The sequence below is a fragment of the Tamandua tetradactyla genome, chromosome 3 (assembly GCF_023851605.1).
Source record: "Tamandua tetradactyla isolate mTamTet1 chromosome 3, mTamTet1.pri, whole genome shotgun sequence".
Classification (NCBI taxonomy): domain Eukaryota; kingdom Metazoa; phylum Chordata; class Mammalia; order Pilosa; family Myrmecophagidae; genus Tamandua; species Tamandua tetradactyla.
In genome coordinates this window covers 30,403,996-30,421,341 of record NC_135329.1, presented here as the reverse complement: position 1 = coordinate 30,421,341, position 17,346 = coordinate 30,403,996, and the positions used below count along the sequence as shown (strand labels likewise).

Sequence of the window (17,346 nt, the reverse complement as noted above, 5' to 3'; positions counted from 1 at the left end):
TCAAAGGCAGTAGTTTCCAATCATCTTGTTAGGAATTACTTTTTATTTCCCTAAAGCTCTGTTAATCACCTTTGATGGATTTGGGCAGGGGAGACAATAGAAGTCTCTGACAAGAGGGAGGGAAAAGGTGATACTGGCAACTGTATACCCTTCTCCACTGTAGAGAAATGGAATAAAAAGAGATAAAATAGTGGAGATCTACTAGGTAAGAGCTTTGAATCCAGTGGGAATCATAATTCAATATCTGAAGACTTTGGATCAAGGTATTCCTCTTTCAATACCTCATGGAACAAACCATATCTGAAGACTGTCATGATTGACTTCATCATGAGAAGAACCTTTTTTGCTGAGCTCTATTTTAATATTTACAGACATTCATGATCAGGTTCCTGTTTCCTCAAATAATGACCCAAATCTGGAAAGAATCTTGGTAGAGATCATGGGGAGGGCAAAATGAACATCAGCATTTTCTGCTGAGTTACTGAAATTCTAATATTCTATGCCACCAAAATAAAAATATGCTTGGAGTCATAGGATATGGTGAATAAATGAACAGAAATGTGATACTACAATCTTCATGATTCCTATGTTATGGGTGGAAGACAACAAGGGTGAAGAAAATTCCAAATGAAGTTTTAAGAAGCTAGACTATGATGATATGCAAAACTGAATATTTCAAAATCAATGAAGGGTGCATGGGTAGTTCAGTGGTTAGAATTCATGCCTTTCAGGAGGGAGACCTGGGATCGGTTCCTGGACCATGCACCATACCACCCTCCATCCCCTACCCCCCACTCCCAAAATCAATGGAATATCTGGAGGCCAAAAGTAGGTAAGTGGAGTATATGGGGTATCAGAGCTAGAGACGAAGGAGCTTTAGTCTGTGTACGTAAAATAGTGGAGGGTATAGAAAGGGTTGGTCTATCCTGGGGATATCTTGGGTTTGTCTACACAGTATTTAAAAGTTGGAGAGGCATATAAACATCTAGGCTTTTGCTTTTCTAGAAAAAAAAAATTGCAAGGTCAGTCACCACTGAGCCTGTAACCCCTGCAAGCCAACAATTTCTTTTATGCTCTACTTCACTAGCCATGGCCATTTCCAGATATTAAGTATTATCTCCCACTTACCATTGGGCTATTTTACAGTCGGACCTATAACAGACAGATAATTCCTTAAACTTATATTTCCATCAAAAATGTGACGATTAAAATTAAACCTATTTTTTTCTTTATATCTGGCCCTCTTCACTTATTTATGTTGTTTGAAAAATGCATGGGCAAAATACAAAAAAAAAAAGAGGTGATAACACTAGTTCACTAAAAGGAGATGTATAAATCATAAGCCAGAAACCAATAAATAAACAAATAAAAATAAACTAAAAAATCCTAGAGTTCAGTAAATGAAAATGTAACAGGATTCAAATTACAAGGCACATAATCTTTAACCTAGTAAGTAGTTACAGTTCTGGGGATTTATCCTAGTGACATATTCACACAAGCAAAATACTCTATTGTTCAATGCTATACTTTGCAAAATTATTTGTTATAGCAAAAGATTTTAAAAACCTAAATGTCCACCATCAGGGTACAAGATAAATTATGGTATAACCATAAATTGCAGCCACAAAAAATAAGAAAATTCTTTATGTGCTAACATGAAATAGTCTACAAGTGAGAAAAATAAAGAACAGTATAGTGTATATATTGTATTTTTTCCAAACAGGAAAGGGAGAGCAGGGAAAAACATTCAAATGGTTATACAAGATATGTCTATATATGCATAATATATTTCATAGCAGAAATATTTTTAAAAATTTTCAATTATCTTTTAAAAATATAACAAGGTGGTACAGGTATGAGTGAGAATTCAATAATTGTTAACACTGTTGAATCAGTAATACCACCACATAAACGATATTTTATCTTTTAGTTCAAGAATGAAGGAGATTTGGGGAGGAACCCAGCAAGGGTGAGAGGATGGGCAGGAGAATGAGACGAAATAAGGACAATGGAAGAAACAACATGGTGTCTTTTTCCATTCAGCTCTTTGAACTGGCTTTGAACCCAAAAGGAGTAAAGGGGTGGATTGAAAAAATAAGAAAATTTTCAGGAGACTGAGAAAAAGCTCTGCTGCTTTGGGACTTAGGGACACAGAACGGCAAGAAATTGGGGGAAAAGGCACTTTCTCTAATTCAGCCCTTCACCTTCTGGTATCTTGAAGACTGGCAGCCCTGTAATCCCCCAAAGACTATACTTCTTTTACTGCCACTATCCTTCACAGAGGCCCCAGCAGCAGTGGGTGTAAGGCACCACATTCCAGTGTCTTGAGGGGGATGACCTACCCCAAAAGGCTGTAAGGAAAGAACATTCACCTTCTGTTTCCGAATACATGTTACATTCCATTCAAGAACTACAAGAAATATATAAGCGGACTCTGAAGAGCACTAGGGGCTTGACTGAGAAAGAAGGAACTAAATTATACTCATCTCCATTTATAGGTGATGTAATCTAAAAACAATTATGCTACAAAAATATAAAAGTATTATATAGAAAAGGACAGGAAACAATACTGTGGCAAGAGCCAGAAGAAAAAGTCTTAGTGGATTTTTTTTTTTAACTTAGACAATTATTCACTGAAAAGTAGAAGAGAAAAAACATAAGGATAGTCAGTAAGCGGTTACTCAAAGCTCTGCTGGGAACCAACACACTCAGTTATGTAGTACCTACTATCCAAAGTGAAAACTTTCAACTGCTTTATTTAAAATGTTTCTTTTTCAAAACCATTGAAAGCAATGAGATCATGTTCTTGATTAAATGCCAGGATTTTTTCCCCCTGTAATCCAGATTGTTGAAGCTAAAAAGAAGAAAAATTAGAGGAATGAAAAAGGTTGACAGCTGGAAAAACTGGGAACAGAAAACAGAAGTGAAAATATAAATCTATTTTAATAAGCTAGTGGTGGAAAATTATGGAATGACCAAATACAGAGGTTTTTTTTTTAATTGAGGACATTTTGGCCTGTTCCAAAATTGCAAAAAAAAAAATCAATTCAACTTTATATTAAAGTAACATATACAACCTCTCTACGTCCCACAGCACAAAAGTAATAGCTATAAGTATATAGATAAATCATTTGTAAAAGACAAGGATTATGCTTTAGAGATTTGTTGGACCATAAAAAGAAAGGAATTTAAAGGCTAGTTTAGGTAATTTTGGTTCATGCTTTTCGTAAGCAGAAAATAAATGGATTTATTTATTACCCTAAGCAATGGATAGTAAGAGACAGATACTGAACAAAAGTGAGGGGTTGTGTGTGTGTGTGTGTGTGCGGGGTGGGGGTTCTCTGCCCTATGCTCTCAAAGGATCAATTCCTGTGACACTGGGATTTCAAAGAGAGATTTTATTGCTAACTGTGAAGCACATCAGATGGCCTAGCAGCCTAAAACTCTGTCTCCCAGAGTCTAAGGAGTTTAAAAATTTTTATGGATTCAAGCAAGGGGAGATGGAGTTGTCACCATTACAATAACAAGCATAAACAGCTATAATTTATGAATATAAGGAGTAGAACTAAGTTAACCATTACAAGAACAAGTCAATGGTTAGTTCTGAGCTGACTCAATTCCTTTATTAATCCCTTCTTAAAATTAATATATTTTTTAACATATAAATTATAAGACTATGAGGGGTACAAGGTGGGACCAAATCGCCAGGTTTTTACAATTTGCAATTCAGTGGCCTTTCAGTAATTTTTGGTATTTCCTTTTGGCTCTTCTACAACATACTACAAAAGTTTTAAAAAAAAGGCATCTATAAATGATTGAGTCATCATAATTATTATTCACAAATATAAGAAGTAGAGCTTAAACTCCAACTCAGAATGTAACTCCTATGGTTTGATCTTGGTCCATGTATTTACTATACTTTGTATCCACCACATTGCCCTCCATCTTTATCACAAAATTTCAATGAGTATGGATAACAGTTATAACTTATTAGCACAATACAAAGGATTTATGATATGTTTTAAAATGCTGACACCCAGTTTAAATTCTCCAGAACCAGTTTATAAATCTCTTTTCCATCTCAGGTATATTTTCCTGAATACCAATTGTACATCCTTCCTCTCATCTATTTCACTCACTCTGTCCCAGTGAGATAGTTTGGGTGATATAAAAGGTGACACATCAACAACTGAAATTAGGAACACCACAGGAAGAAGAGAACCTATTTTTCTTTTATCTCTCCAATACTAGTGTCTCATTTCCTATGTTATCTACCTCAATATAAAACAAAGAACATATTTTGCTTTATTTGTATTAATAAAATTTTTTTATCTTTTTTATATTAAAAGTAAAATGAATGTAATGTTTTCTATTTTTCTTGCCCTCCAAATCCCTTGTAGATTTGTTCTTTTTTAACTCTTTTTCATTGGTATTGCAGAGAAGAAAAGTTCCTTTAATTTCTACAATAAAGAAAATTTACATTTACAATGCATGAGTCATAGATGGCATAGATGAGTCTTTAGAATTTAACTTTCAAATATTTAAAAACTAATTTTTTCTGTGCCAAAGACAAGTGTATTTGTAAAGCAAGAAAGTTTGCCTCATTTGACATGAAATCATTCTATTTAAGTTCAAAGTGCCCAATATGTTCCTGGGAACCTTTTAATTATCTAACATTTCTCATAGTGTATAATTACATGTTTTAGAGTATGGCTGATTCTTGCCATGACAAAAAAGTACAGAGAAGAAGTTCCCAGACAAAAAGTAAACTAGTGACCAATCAACTTTATTATTATTATAGCTTAGTTATAATATGTATTTATAACATATATGAAATATTCATAATATTATTCTATCTAGTAATATAATAAATGATATAATTACTGTTTATTATCTCTAGAACTCTAGAGAATGTTTTTGCAATTGCTCATTAAAGTAATGCTGGTAAAAGGAATTGTCTTGGCATAAAACTATACAGCCATTTCTTTCCTTAAGAGAAAATGAAAAAAAAAAATGTGACCACCTACTTTTGATTAACTCAGACAACAAGTATCAGAAGGGAAAACTGTAAAAATAGAGTTTGTACATCCTAAGAGAGAATTAGAGCTGGGTTATGTGAAAAAGAAAGGTCCTTAATAATGATTTTTCAAGGGACAAATTATTAAAAAATCAACTACATATAATAACAGGAATAATAATACATTGAATAAAAATTTTATATTTTTATTTTCTCACATCTATTTTTTATTCTACCATCACTATAATTCTATAGAGTAGGCAAAATTATTACTATTTTACAAAAAAGACAACTGAGACTCAAAGAACATAAAACACTTACAAAGTAACTTAGTATAGAAGATCGTTGACAAGTGCCAGACTTAAGTTTACAAATTAGCACTTGACTCTAAGCGCAGGACTCTCTCTTCTACACTATATTGGAGTGATGGATTGTAACATAAGGCCACAAATGCACCCATCTCAGGAACAATCTCCATTTGCTGCTCTTAATCATGTCTTTCAAAGAAAAGAAGTTTTTAACTTTTGAAGAAGTGAAATTTATCAATTTTCTCTCATGTCTCATGCTATTCTTCCTAGGAAACATTGTTTAAGAAAACACAAAATTTTTCTTCTATATTTCTCCTAAAAATTTCATAGTTTTAACTGTTAGGTTTAAGGTTATAATCCATTCAAGTAAATTTCTGTACATGTTATGATGTAAGGGTCAAGTTTCTTCCTACCCAAATTTGGATATCCAATTCCTCCAGGATCATTTGTTGAAATAAAATTCCTTTGATCACTGTATGGCCATGACACCTTTGTCAAAAATCAACTGACCAAGAGCGATTGTGGGAAGACAGTAAAACAGAGAGCTCTAGGATTCAATTCTTCCACAAGAACAATTATTAAATAGGAAGAAACTGCCTGAGACAACTATTTTGAAATTCTAGAGGCCAGAAGAATATCACACCAAGTAGAGCAGGAAGAAGGAGCTGATTATGGTAAAGGATATTAAATTACGCTCTCCATGCAACAACTTTCTGCCTCCATCCCCAACTCTCACTGCAGGCCACTATGGGGTCCACCCCCTGGCTACCTCATTGGTGACAGAAGGAGACATAAAAATTCTCTTCCCAAGACCAAGGGTGGGCACAGCTGATCACTGATCACAGCTTTTGACTAGCGAATTCATATAGTTAGAGTCACGGCTCTGAGGGAAGCCATTGTTTAAAATTGCCTAGACAAGGCTACAGAAGAGACTTGAAGATGTTATACTTCCTCAGTGCTGCAGGGGACAGTTAGGTGATGAGTTCCATTTGCTGAGCAGACCAAGAAAGCTCAGCTTTGGGCAACCATGGATGAAGTTCTTGGCATCCTTCCTAATACCCTCCCCAGGGCACTTTGGAGCCTATCTATGTCCCCTTCTTGGATCCCTGGCCCTGTTTCAGCTGGGAAAGTGCTCTCCAGTATGCCCCTCCTCTCAAAATTTGCCCTTCAGGCAAAAAGCAGCTTGATACAATGAAAGAAGCTTAAGAAATTATAGAGGCAGACAATGTGGGACAAGGGCTTGCTGGCTGCCTGCTTGAAACACCTAGGAGAGGGAGGTTCAGAAAATATACCAAACAAAGACTCTAAAAAAATCATTTTGGGTGCATGGGTAGTTCAGGGGAAGAATGCTCACCTTACACGCAGGAGACCTGGGTTCAATTTCTGGACCATACTCTGCCCCCCACCCCTCAAAAAAATCATCTTAAAAAAGCTCAAGGAAATGAAGGGAAATATAGAGAAAGAAGTAGAAGATATCAGGAAAACAATGAATGAGCAATATGAGAATCTTAATAAAGAGAGTGCAATTTTTAAAAGGAATCAAACAGAACTACTGGAGTTGAAGACCACAATAAGTGAAATGCAAAATGCCCAGGAGGGTTTCAAGAGTAGAATGGAGCTGACAGAAGAAAGAATCTGTGAACTAGAAGACAAGACACTTGAGATGAGTCAGGACGAGGAGAAGAAAGAAAAAGAATGATAAAAAGTGGAAACACTCTAAGACGCCTAGCAAGCCAATAATGGGTATAAAACGGAAAGATAAAAATTACTCAGTGTGCTAGTTTGAAAGGATGTATGTCCCCTAGAAAAGCCATGCTTTAATCAAAATCCCATTTTGTAAAGGCATAATAATTCCTATTCAATACTGTATGTTTAAACCTGTAATCAGATCATCTCCCTAGAGATGTGATTTAATCAAGAGTGGTTGTTAAACTGGATTAGGTGATGTCATGTCTCCACCCATTTGGGTGGGTCTTGATAAGTTTCTGGAGTCCTATAAAAAAGGAAACATTTTGGAGAATGAAGAGATTCAGAGAGAGCAGAGCAGAATGACACAGCCAGGAGAGGTAGAGTCCACAAGCCAGTGACTTTTGGAGATAAAGAAGGAAAATGCCTCCCGGGGAGCTTCACGCAATAGGAAGCCAGGAGAAGAAGCTAGCAGATAATGCTGTGTTCACCATGTACCCTTCCGGATGACAGAGAAATTCTAACTGTGTTCATCATATGCCTTTCCAGATGAGAGAGAAACTCTGAACTTTATCGGCCTTCTTGAATTGAGGTATCTTTTCCTGGATGTCTTGATTAGACATTTCTATAGACTTGTTTAATTGGGACATCTTCTCAGCCTTAGAACTGTAAACTAGCAACTCATTAAATTCCCCTTTAAAAAGCCACTCCGTTTCTGTTATATTGCATTCGGCAGCTAGAAAACTAGAACACTCAGTCATACCAAAAGAAATCAGGAATAAAAGGAACAAAAAAGGAATGGGACAAAAAAAAAAAACAAAATAAAACTAAAAACCAACTGGTAGATGGCAGACTGAAACACAACTTTATCAGTAATTACATTAAATGTAAATACACTAATTCCTTCAATTAAGGCAAACATTGCTAGACTGGATAATAAGATCCAACTATATGCTATCCGAAATACAATTTAAAAGACACAGATAGGTTAAATGTAAACACATGGAAAAGATATACCATGTAAGCACTGAAAGAAAACTGAAGTGAAATGTTTAATATTTAGAGAAAGTATGCTGTGCTGATTTGAAAGGAAGTATGCCCCCTAAGAAAAGCCATGTTTTAATATAAACCCTATTTCATAAAGGTAGAGTAATCTATATTCAATACTGTATGTTTGAAACTGTAATGAGATCATCTCCCAGGATGATGTGATTTAGTTAAGAATGGTTGTTAAACTGGATTAGGGGATGGCATGTCTCCACCCATTTGGGTGGGTCTTGATTGGTTTATTGGAGTCATACGAAAGAGGAAATATTTTGGAGAATAAGAGACTCAGAGAGAGCAGAGAATGCTGCAGCACCACGAAGCAGAGAGTTCACCAACCAAGTGACCTTTGGAGATGAAGAAGGAAAACGCCTCCTAGGGAGCTTCATGAAACCAGAAGCCAGGAGAGAAAGTTACAGATGATGCCATATTCGCCATGTGCCCTTCCAGCCCAGAGAGAAGCCCTGAACTTCATCTGCCTTCTTGAACCACAGTATCTTTCCCTGGATGCCCTTGATGGGACTTTTCTATAGATTTGTTTTAATTCTCAGCCTTAGAACTGTAAACTAGCAACTCATTAAATTCCCCTTGTTAAAAGCCATTCCATTTCTGGTATATTGCATTCCAGCAGCTAGCAAACTAGAACATATGCAGAACAAGAATATTATTTTATGGTGTTTTAGTGGTTGCCACAGGGTTTATAATATATATTTTAATGCATCACAATCTACCATTGAATAATAACATATCACTTCACATATCACATAAAAACCTTTCATTTTCCCCTCCCATTATTTTTGCTAATTTTGTCATATGTTTTACTCCTACAGGTGCTATAAATTCCATAATACACTGCTACTATTTTGGCTTAAAAATAGCAATTATATCTTAAGGAGACAGCAATTAAAAAAAAACAACTTATATTTCCCACATAAGTAGCATTTCTGGAACTCTTCATTTCTTTATATACATATACACACATACACACACACACACACATATATATATACACACACATTTCTACCTGTAATTTTTCTTCTGTCCATCCAGCTTCTTTTAACATTTTTTTTTTTTTTTTTGCTTTGTAATTAGTATATTAAGGAGACATTCATACATTTCAAGAATAGCTTAAATTCTGATATCCAGATTTAAGCATGTGAACATATGACTTTTAAACATGATTAAAGCTATTCATAATTTGCTATTACTACCAACATTAAATTACAGTTACTTTGGAGCATAAGTTAAATGGTTTAAAGTTAGCCTAAGGAACACCTCCTATCTCATACATGCAAATTTCTCCTGCTCTACAAAGATCTCTTCATCTTAACTTCTAAGTTACCCAGCTCCTGCAACACTACTCTGAGGCCTATCATGGTCCAAAGGGGGGGGGGGGGGATGTAACCAGGTCTGAGCAACATACTTATATATTAAGAAAAAAAAAAAAAGCATATCAGAAGGGAATGCAATTGTAGAAGTGCACGCCCTCAAGAGGCAGCATATTATGATAAATTCTTCCTTAGAAAGCTACCATTTCTATTACTGATACCAGACTAAATTACTGCGCCATTTTCAAAGAGCTGAGACAGTCACTGCAGAAGTATCACAATAAATCCCACTTAATACAAGTAACTATACAGACCAACACGTCTCTACAAATTGCTTTTTTTTTTTTGATTGCCAGTTAAATACAGTTTTAATTTCATAGCTTAACAATGAAGGGTCACACACTGAAGTCAATACACATACCTACACCTAGGCATTTCACGCTAAGCTAGTCCATGTATACAGCGAAAAAAAAGATTACAAGGTATGGCCTAACAAATGATAAGGAGACTTTTCACACCAATAGTTCTTACAAGTATTAAACTTCATCTGGCACACTGAAGTCATCATACATACAGGGCAAAGTGAGAGCTTTTATATTTGAGTTTATTCTTCATTTTAACTTTTAAAACACTACTATAGCTGAATATTATAACAAAAAACAATAGCAAGTAGTGAGCATATTATGGTTACAGTCCTTCACTTATTCACTACTGCATATATAAGATGCCAGTAGTGTTATTCACTGGCCCCAACTAAGAGGTTTGATACTGAACACCACCTCTGGGGTGATGTTCATCATCCTCATATGCTTCTCCATTGTAATGGCGTCGTCTTTCCTGATTGGGATCAAAGTCCACCAGTTCTACCTGATCCATTTCATCAGTTTCTTCTACTTCTTTCCGCTCTGGTAGGAGTTTTTCCAGCAAAGACAGTTTATCAGGAGAGAGAAAGCCATTCTCAGGAAAATTTACCTTAAATTCAATGATTAGGCGACCCTTTTCATACGGCCTACGATAAAATGGCATGCCTTCATTTAGTACACACTTGATATCTCCATGCTTGACAATCTGACCTGGATGAGAAGTGATGACTATGGTTCGGTTGTCAAGTGTGGATATTGGCTTTTGGAAGCCACACAATGCTTCAACAAGCTGTATGTCCATACACATGAAAAGGTCTTCTCCTTGTCGAGTAAAAACACCATGATCCTTCTGATCTAAAACAATGATAATATCTCCTGGCTCCAGTCCTGGCTCTTGGTCTCCTTCACCATGGAATGTTATCTTTTGGCCATCTTTCATGCCTTTGTCAATATGAACTTCTAGAATCTTCTTCTCTCGAACTATCTTCCTTCCATTGCAACTTTTACATCTGTCTTTAGGACTGATCCGTTCCCCATGGCCCTGGCACTCCATGCAGACAGACTGAATTTGCTGAACCATTCCAGGTCCTATCTGATGAATTCTTATTTGCATTCCAGTACCTCGGCAATTAGGACAACACTCTACTGCTCCTTTTTTACCACCTCGGCCTTCACATTTGTCGCAAATCACATTCTTTTGCAGAGCTAGTTTTCTTGTTGCACCATTATATAAATCTTCTAAGGTTACTGAGAGTTGATGTACAACATTTTTACCTCTCCTTTCTCTCTGCATCCTTCCACCACCTCCAAAAAACATATCAAAGATGTCCATAGGGGAGCCAAAACCCCCTCCTGCTCCACCCTCTTTAATGGCCTGTTCTCCTCCTTTGTCATATAATTCTCTTTTCTTGGCATCAGAGAGCACTTCATAAGCTTGCGAAATCTGTTTAAACTTCTCGCCTTCATTTGGATTCTTATCAGGGTGGTATTTCAAGGCAAGTTTCCTGTAAGCCTTTTTCAACTCTTCCTGGGTGGCATTGGGTTTGACCCCCAAAACATCATAGTAAGTGGTTTCTTTCACCATTTTCTACAGCCGGTGAGCAGGCCGAGGCTGGTGAGGGGGAGCGGGAAGGAGCGCGTCGCTGTGCGCAGCTCAGGCACCCACCACTCCTCCACCTCTCACCGAGCGTTCTGGAAAGTTCCGCTTCTTTTAACATTTCTTAAAGTACAAGTCTGCAAGCAACAAATTTTTTCAAAGTCTGTCTGAAAAAGTTCTCACCACAACTTTTTTTTTATTAATCAAAAAAGAGAAAAGAAATTAACACAACATTTAGAAATCATTCCATTCTACATATGCACTCAGTAATTCTTAGTATCATCACATAGATGTATGATCATCATTTCTTAGTACATTTGCATCGATTTAGGAAAAGAACTAGCAAAACAGCAGAAAAAGATATAGAATGTTAATATAGAGAAGAGAATTAAAATAATAATAATGATAATAAATATATATATATAAAAAAGGAAATAGAAAAAACAACAACAAAAGATACAAACAAACAAACAAAAAACTATAGTTCAGGTGCAGCTTCATTCAGTGTTTTAACATAGTTACATTACAATTAGGTATTATTGTGCTGTCCATTTTTGAGTTTTTGTATCTAGTCCCGTTGCACGGTCTGTATCCCTTCAGTTCCAATTACCCATTATCTTACCCTGTTTCTAACTCCTGCTGGTCTCTGTTACCAATGATATATTCCAAGTTGATTCTCGAATGTCGGTTCACATCAGTGGGACGATACAGTATTTGTCCTTTAGTTTTTGGCTAGACTCACTCAGCATAATGTTCTCTAGGTCCATTCATGTTATTTCCTGCTTCATAAGTTTAGTCTGTCTTAAAGCTGCATAATATTCCAACGTAGGTATACGCCACAGTTTGTTTAGCCACTCGTCTGTTGATGGACATTTTGGCTGTTTCCATCTCTTTGCAATTGTAAATAATGCTGCTATAAACACTGGTGTGCAAATGTCCGTCTGTGTCTTTGCCCTTAAGTCCTTTGAGTAGATACCTAGCAGTGGTATTGCTGGGTCGTAATCCATTCTGCCAGTCTATGTCTTTTGATTGGGGAATTCAGTCCATTAACTTTCAGTGTTATTACTGTTTGGATAATATTTTCCTCTAACATTTTGCCTTTTGTATTATATATATCATATCTGATTTTCCTTCTTTCTACACTTTACTCCATACCTCTCTCTTCTGTCTTTTCATATCTGACTCTAGTGCTCCCTTTAGTATTTCTTGCAGAGCTGGTCACTTGGTCACAAATTCTCTCAGTGACTTTTTGTCTATAAATGTTTTAATTTCTCCTTCATTTTTGAAGGACAATTTTGCTGGATATAGAAGTCTTGGTTGGCAGTTTTTCTCTTTTAGTAATTTAAATATATCATCCCACTGTCTTCTAGCCTCCATGGTTTCTGCTGAGAAATCTACACATAGTCTTATTGGGTTTCCCTTGTATGTGACAGATTGTTTTTCTCTCCCTGCTTTCAAGATCCTCTCTTTCTCTTTGACCTCTGACATTCTAACTAGTAAGTGTCTTGGAGAACGCATATTTGGGTCTATTCTCTTTGGGGTGCGCTGCACTTCTTGGATCTGCAAATTTAGGTCTTTCATAAGAGTTGGGAAATTTTCAGTGATAATTTCTTCCATTAGTTTTTCTCCTCCTTTTCCCTTCTCTTCTCCTTCTGGGACACCCACAACACGTATATTTGTGCGCTTCATATTGTCATTCAGTTCCCTGATCCCCTGCTCAAGTTTTTCCATTCTTTTCCCTATAGTTTCTGTTTCTTTTTGGAATTCAGATGTTCCATCCTCCAGTTCACTAACTGTACCTTCTGTCTCTTTAAATCTACCATTGTAGGTATCCATTGTTTTTTCCATCTTTTCTACTTTGTCCTTCACTCCCATAAGTTCTGTGATTTGTTTTTTCAGATCTTCTATTTCTTCCTTTTGTTCAGCCCATATCTTCTTCATGTCCTCCCTCAATTTATTGATTTGGTTTTTGAAGAGGTTTTCCATTTCTGTTCGTATATTCAGCATTAGTTGTCTCAGCTCCTGTATCTCATTTGAACTATTGGTTTGTTCCTTTGACTGGGCCATATCTTCAATTTTCTGAGCGTGATCCGTTATTTTCTGCTGGTGTCTGGGCATTTGATCAGATTTCCCTGGGTGTGGGACCCGGCTGGTTGATAGGTTTTTCTGTGAAATCTCTGGGCTCTGTTTTTATTTTCCTGCCCAGTAGGTGGCGCTCGTGGTGCTTGTCTGTCTGCGGGTCCCACCAGTAAAAGATGCTGTGGCTCCTTGGCAATCCGAATCTCGCAGTCGGCCCGGGAAACCGCATGTGGAGGGGGGGGTCGCCGGCCACCGCGGCTTGGGGGAGTGACGGTCCAAATTGCCCAGCTGGCCCGAGACGATAGCGTGGCGGGAGGGCCCCACTATCCAACGTTCCAAGTCGGACCGGGAAGCCACGTGTGTGGAAGGGACCCTGGTCGCCAGCCGCCCCGGCCTGGGAAAGCGCACGCCCCTCGGGTATCTCACCGCAGCAGATTCTCCCTGCCCGTTCAGCCGTTCCAGAATGGGGTACGCTGTCTTTTTGGTCTTTGTCGTGGCTCCGGGAGCTGTTTCGTATTGTTTCTGTTTCTTTAGTTGCTGTTCTGGAGGAGGAACTAAGACCCGCGCGTCTTACTAAGCCGCCATCTTCTCCGGAACCTCACCACAACTTTTTAAAGATATTGTCATTAGGTATAAAATTTCACACCCTACTCCATTTCCCACAAGCACACGCTATGAAGAGGTTGTTCCAAAATCTGATGGTTTACATAGTTTCTGAATGATTAAGTAATTCTTATTTATATTCCTCAGAATGCAGAGCATCATTTTTCATTAGGCTGCTTGTTTTTCTTTATTACTGAACTTCATCAATTTAATTTGATGTGCCTTGGTGCAATTTTCTTTTTTGCATGAGCAGGCACTGGGAATCAAACCCGGGTCTCCGGTATGGCAGGTGAGAATTCTGTTGAGACACTGTGACCCACCCTGAAATTTTATTTTATACTTTATTCTGTCTGGGGTATACTTCATGTCCTTAACCTGTGGACTTTTCATAACATTTCAAAAACTTTGGCCACTATTTCTTCACATATATCCTCCATCCCCTACATTACCCTCCTGCACATATATCACACTTGTTGAACCTGTAGGTTTACAGTTTTCATGAACTTAGAAAATTATAGCCATTATTTCTCACAACACTTTTTCCTGTCTTCCCTACCTTCTCTCTTTCTAGATCCAATTATACATGTGAGACTTCTTGATACTGTCTACAGGAAACTAAGGATTCATTCATTTTCTTCCAGACTTTTCTCTTTCTATGCTTCACTTAGTAAAATGAATACTGCTATATTTTCAAATTCACATTTTTTTTTCTTCTGGAATGATCTATGGGGGAAGAAAGAAGAGAAAGGAAAAGAAAGTTCTTCATGGGCCTTTTCCCATACTTTTTCCTTTCTGTCTTCATTATGTTAATTTTTCTTTACCCTCTTGAGCATACAGAACATATTTTCAAATAGGTGTAACGATCTTGTCTACAAAGTCCAGTATTTTGTCATTTTAATTCTGCTTCTATTTATTGTTTTTCCTGGCGATAGCTCACATTTTCACAGTTTCTTCATGTATGCAGTAATTTTTTATTATATTTCATATCCTGTAGATTATGTTGTTGTTTTGGTTTGTTAATGTCAGCAGAAATGGAATATACCAGAAATGGATTGGCTTTTATAAAGGGAATTTAGTAAGTTACAAGTTTACAGTTCTAAGGTCATAAAAATATCCAAACTAAGACATCCAGAAAAAAATAACTTGACTCCAGAAAGGGCTAATAACATTCAAGGTTTCTCTGTCAGCTGGAAGGCACATGGCAATGCCTGATAGTTTTCTCTCCTGGCTTCTTGTTTCATAAGCTTACCTGGGGGCATTTTCTTTTTGCATCTCCAAAGGTCTCTATCTGTATAGGCTCTGAAGGTTTTACCAAAATGCTTCCCTCTTAAAGGACTTTTTTAAGTAAGTGAGTGACCTTGAATGGTGGAGACATATCTCCATTGAAATTACCTAATCAAAAAAGGTCTCACCCACAACTGGGTGGGCCATAGCTTCAAGGAAACAACTTAATCAAAAAGATCCAATTCAAAAATACTGAATCAGGATTTAAAAACATGGCTTTCGTTTTCACTTTTATCTTTTTATTGTATAGCATAACATATATACAAAGCAAAGAAATAAAAAAGCATAGTTTGCAAAGCACTCTTCAACAAGTAGTTACATGACAGATCCCAGAGTTTCTCATAGCTTACCACACGATCCTCTCAGATTTTTCCTTCTAGTTTCTGTAGAATATAGGAGGCTAGAAGGCTTACGTATTTTCTTATCATCACAATTGACCTCTTTTCCTTATTTTTTCATAAAAAAATAACACATATACAAAAAAGCAATAAATTTCAAAGTTTACTGCAAAAATTAGTTACAGAACAGATTTCAGAGTTTTGAATGGGTTACAATTCCACAATTTTAGGTTTTTATTTTTAGATGATCTAAGGTACTGGAAACTAAAATAAATATCGATATACTGATTCAGGACTCATACTCATTTGTTACACCTGACCATCTCTGTATAACTCCACCATCACTTTTGATCTTTCTCTCACTCTTCAGGGGTATCTGGGCTATGGACATTCTAACTTTTACATGTTGGAAGGGACTGCCAATAATATGAGTGCTAGATTTTGTGATGTTTCTTTAAAGCGTATTTTTTTGAACAAAAAAGTAAGTTACTTGAGGATTAATCTGATCCTTTTGAAGCTTGTTTTGAAGACGTTTTAGTGGAGAGTTACCTATAGTTAGGTAATTTATCCCTCCTCAGATGGGGCCCTTCGGGGGTTTCTACCAAAGGCCCTTTTATTCAATCAGTCTCTACTTGGACTGAAGTTAACTAAAACGATATCTAGCTCTCCCCAGGCTGTGGGAATTATTTGTCTTATAATTCCTTAGAAGTTGTTCTTTCCTCAGAATGTGTTCTTACCCTTGTGGAATTCAAACACGCTTGTACAGATTGGTGTTCATCTACCTCCATGTTGATTTCTTAAACTCATTCTCTGCTTACCTCCCTTCTCTCCAGAACTCTACCCCACAAATTCTAACTGTGTCAGCTTCCCTGAACTCTGTTCTCCTTCCTATCAGTGAGATTGTAGGGCTCTGCTCCCCCTCCATACTTTGTTACCTGAACATTACAGTCTTCAGGCAGTAAGTTGGGTATGAGAGGCTGAACTTGGTTGTTTCCCACCTCTCAGACATCACAATTCTCCTTTAACTGTTGTACAATGTAAAAAAATCAATTTTGTATATTTTGCTTGGCTTTCACCTTTTCTTTTTTTTGCGGGGAGGAAAATTCCTATAATTGTTCATTCTTCATAGGTAGAACCAGAATTCACTTGGTAAAAATGTTCTAAGCTACTAAGTTTTGGAGTGTAGTAAGCTACACAAGAGAGACTACTTTAAACAGTACTGTTACGGAAATGGGTGCCATGTTGTATCAAAAACCTAAAACACATAGCACTGGCTTTGGGACAGAGCAGCAGACATAGGCTGGAAAAGTGGTGAGGGAAATTTTAGTGAAGCTTGGAAGAGCAGTGAGGCTATAAAAGGAGGCTAGAGAAAAGACAACCCACGTAACGTAGTGATACACTTGGCAAAGCTATTATCTATGATAATTTAGAGGACAGAAAATGTACTTAATGAACTGTGGACCTGACTGAAGAGACTGCTAGCAGAATATTAAAAGTGCTGAGTAGGTCTTTCTTTTTTAAGTTGCACGTGATAAAATACAAGAGAGACTTCCAGGAAGATGTTTGAATAGAGTACCTCAAGATCAGCCGTGCTCCATGGAAAAGTTAGAGAAGGAAAAGGAGGATGAATGACTTGGTGATTAGGGAGTGCGTATGACCTGGAAGAGCCTTCTGTATCACACAGGGGGGCCGTTGTTGCA

At 37.0% G+C, this 17,346-nt stretch overlaps 1 protein-coding gene and 1 pseudogene across 16 annotated transcripts in view; both read right to left on the bottom strand.

Moving 5' to 3' along the window:
* HMBOX1 (homeobox containing 1) overlaps nt 1-17,346 on the bottom strand; it is a 280,883-nt gene that overhangs the window by 194,879 nt on the left and 68,658 nt on the right. The gene's annotated exons all lie outside the window — the stretch shown is intronic.
* Nucleotides 9,970-11,444, bottom strand: LOC143677195 (dnaJ homolog subfamily A member 1 pseudogene; annotated as a pseudogene).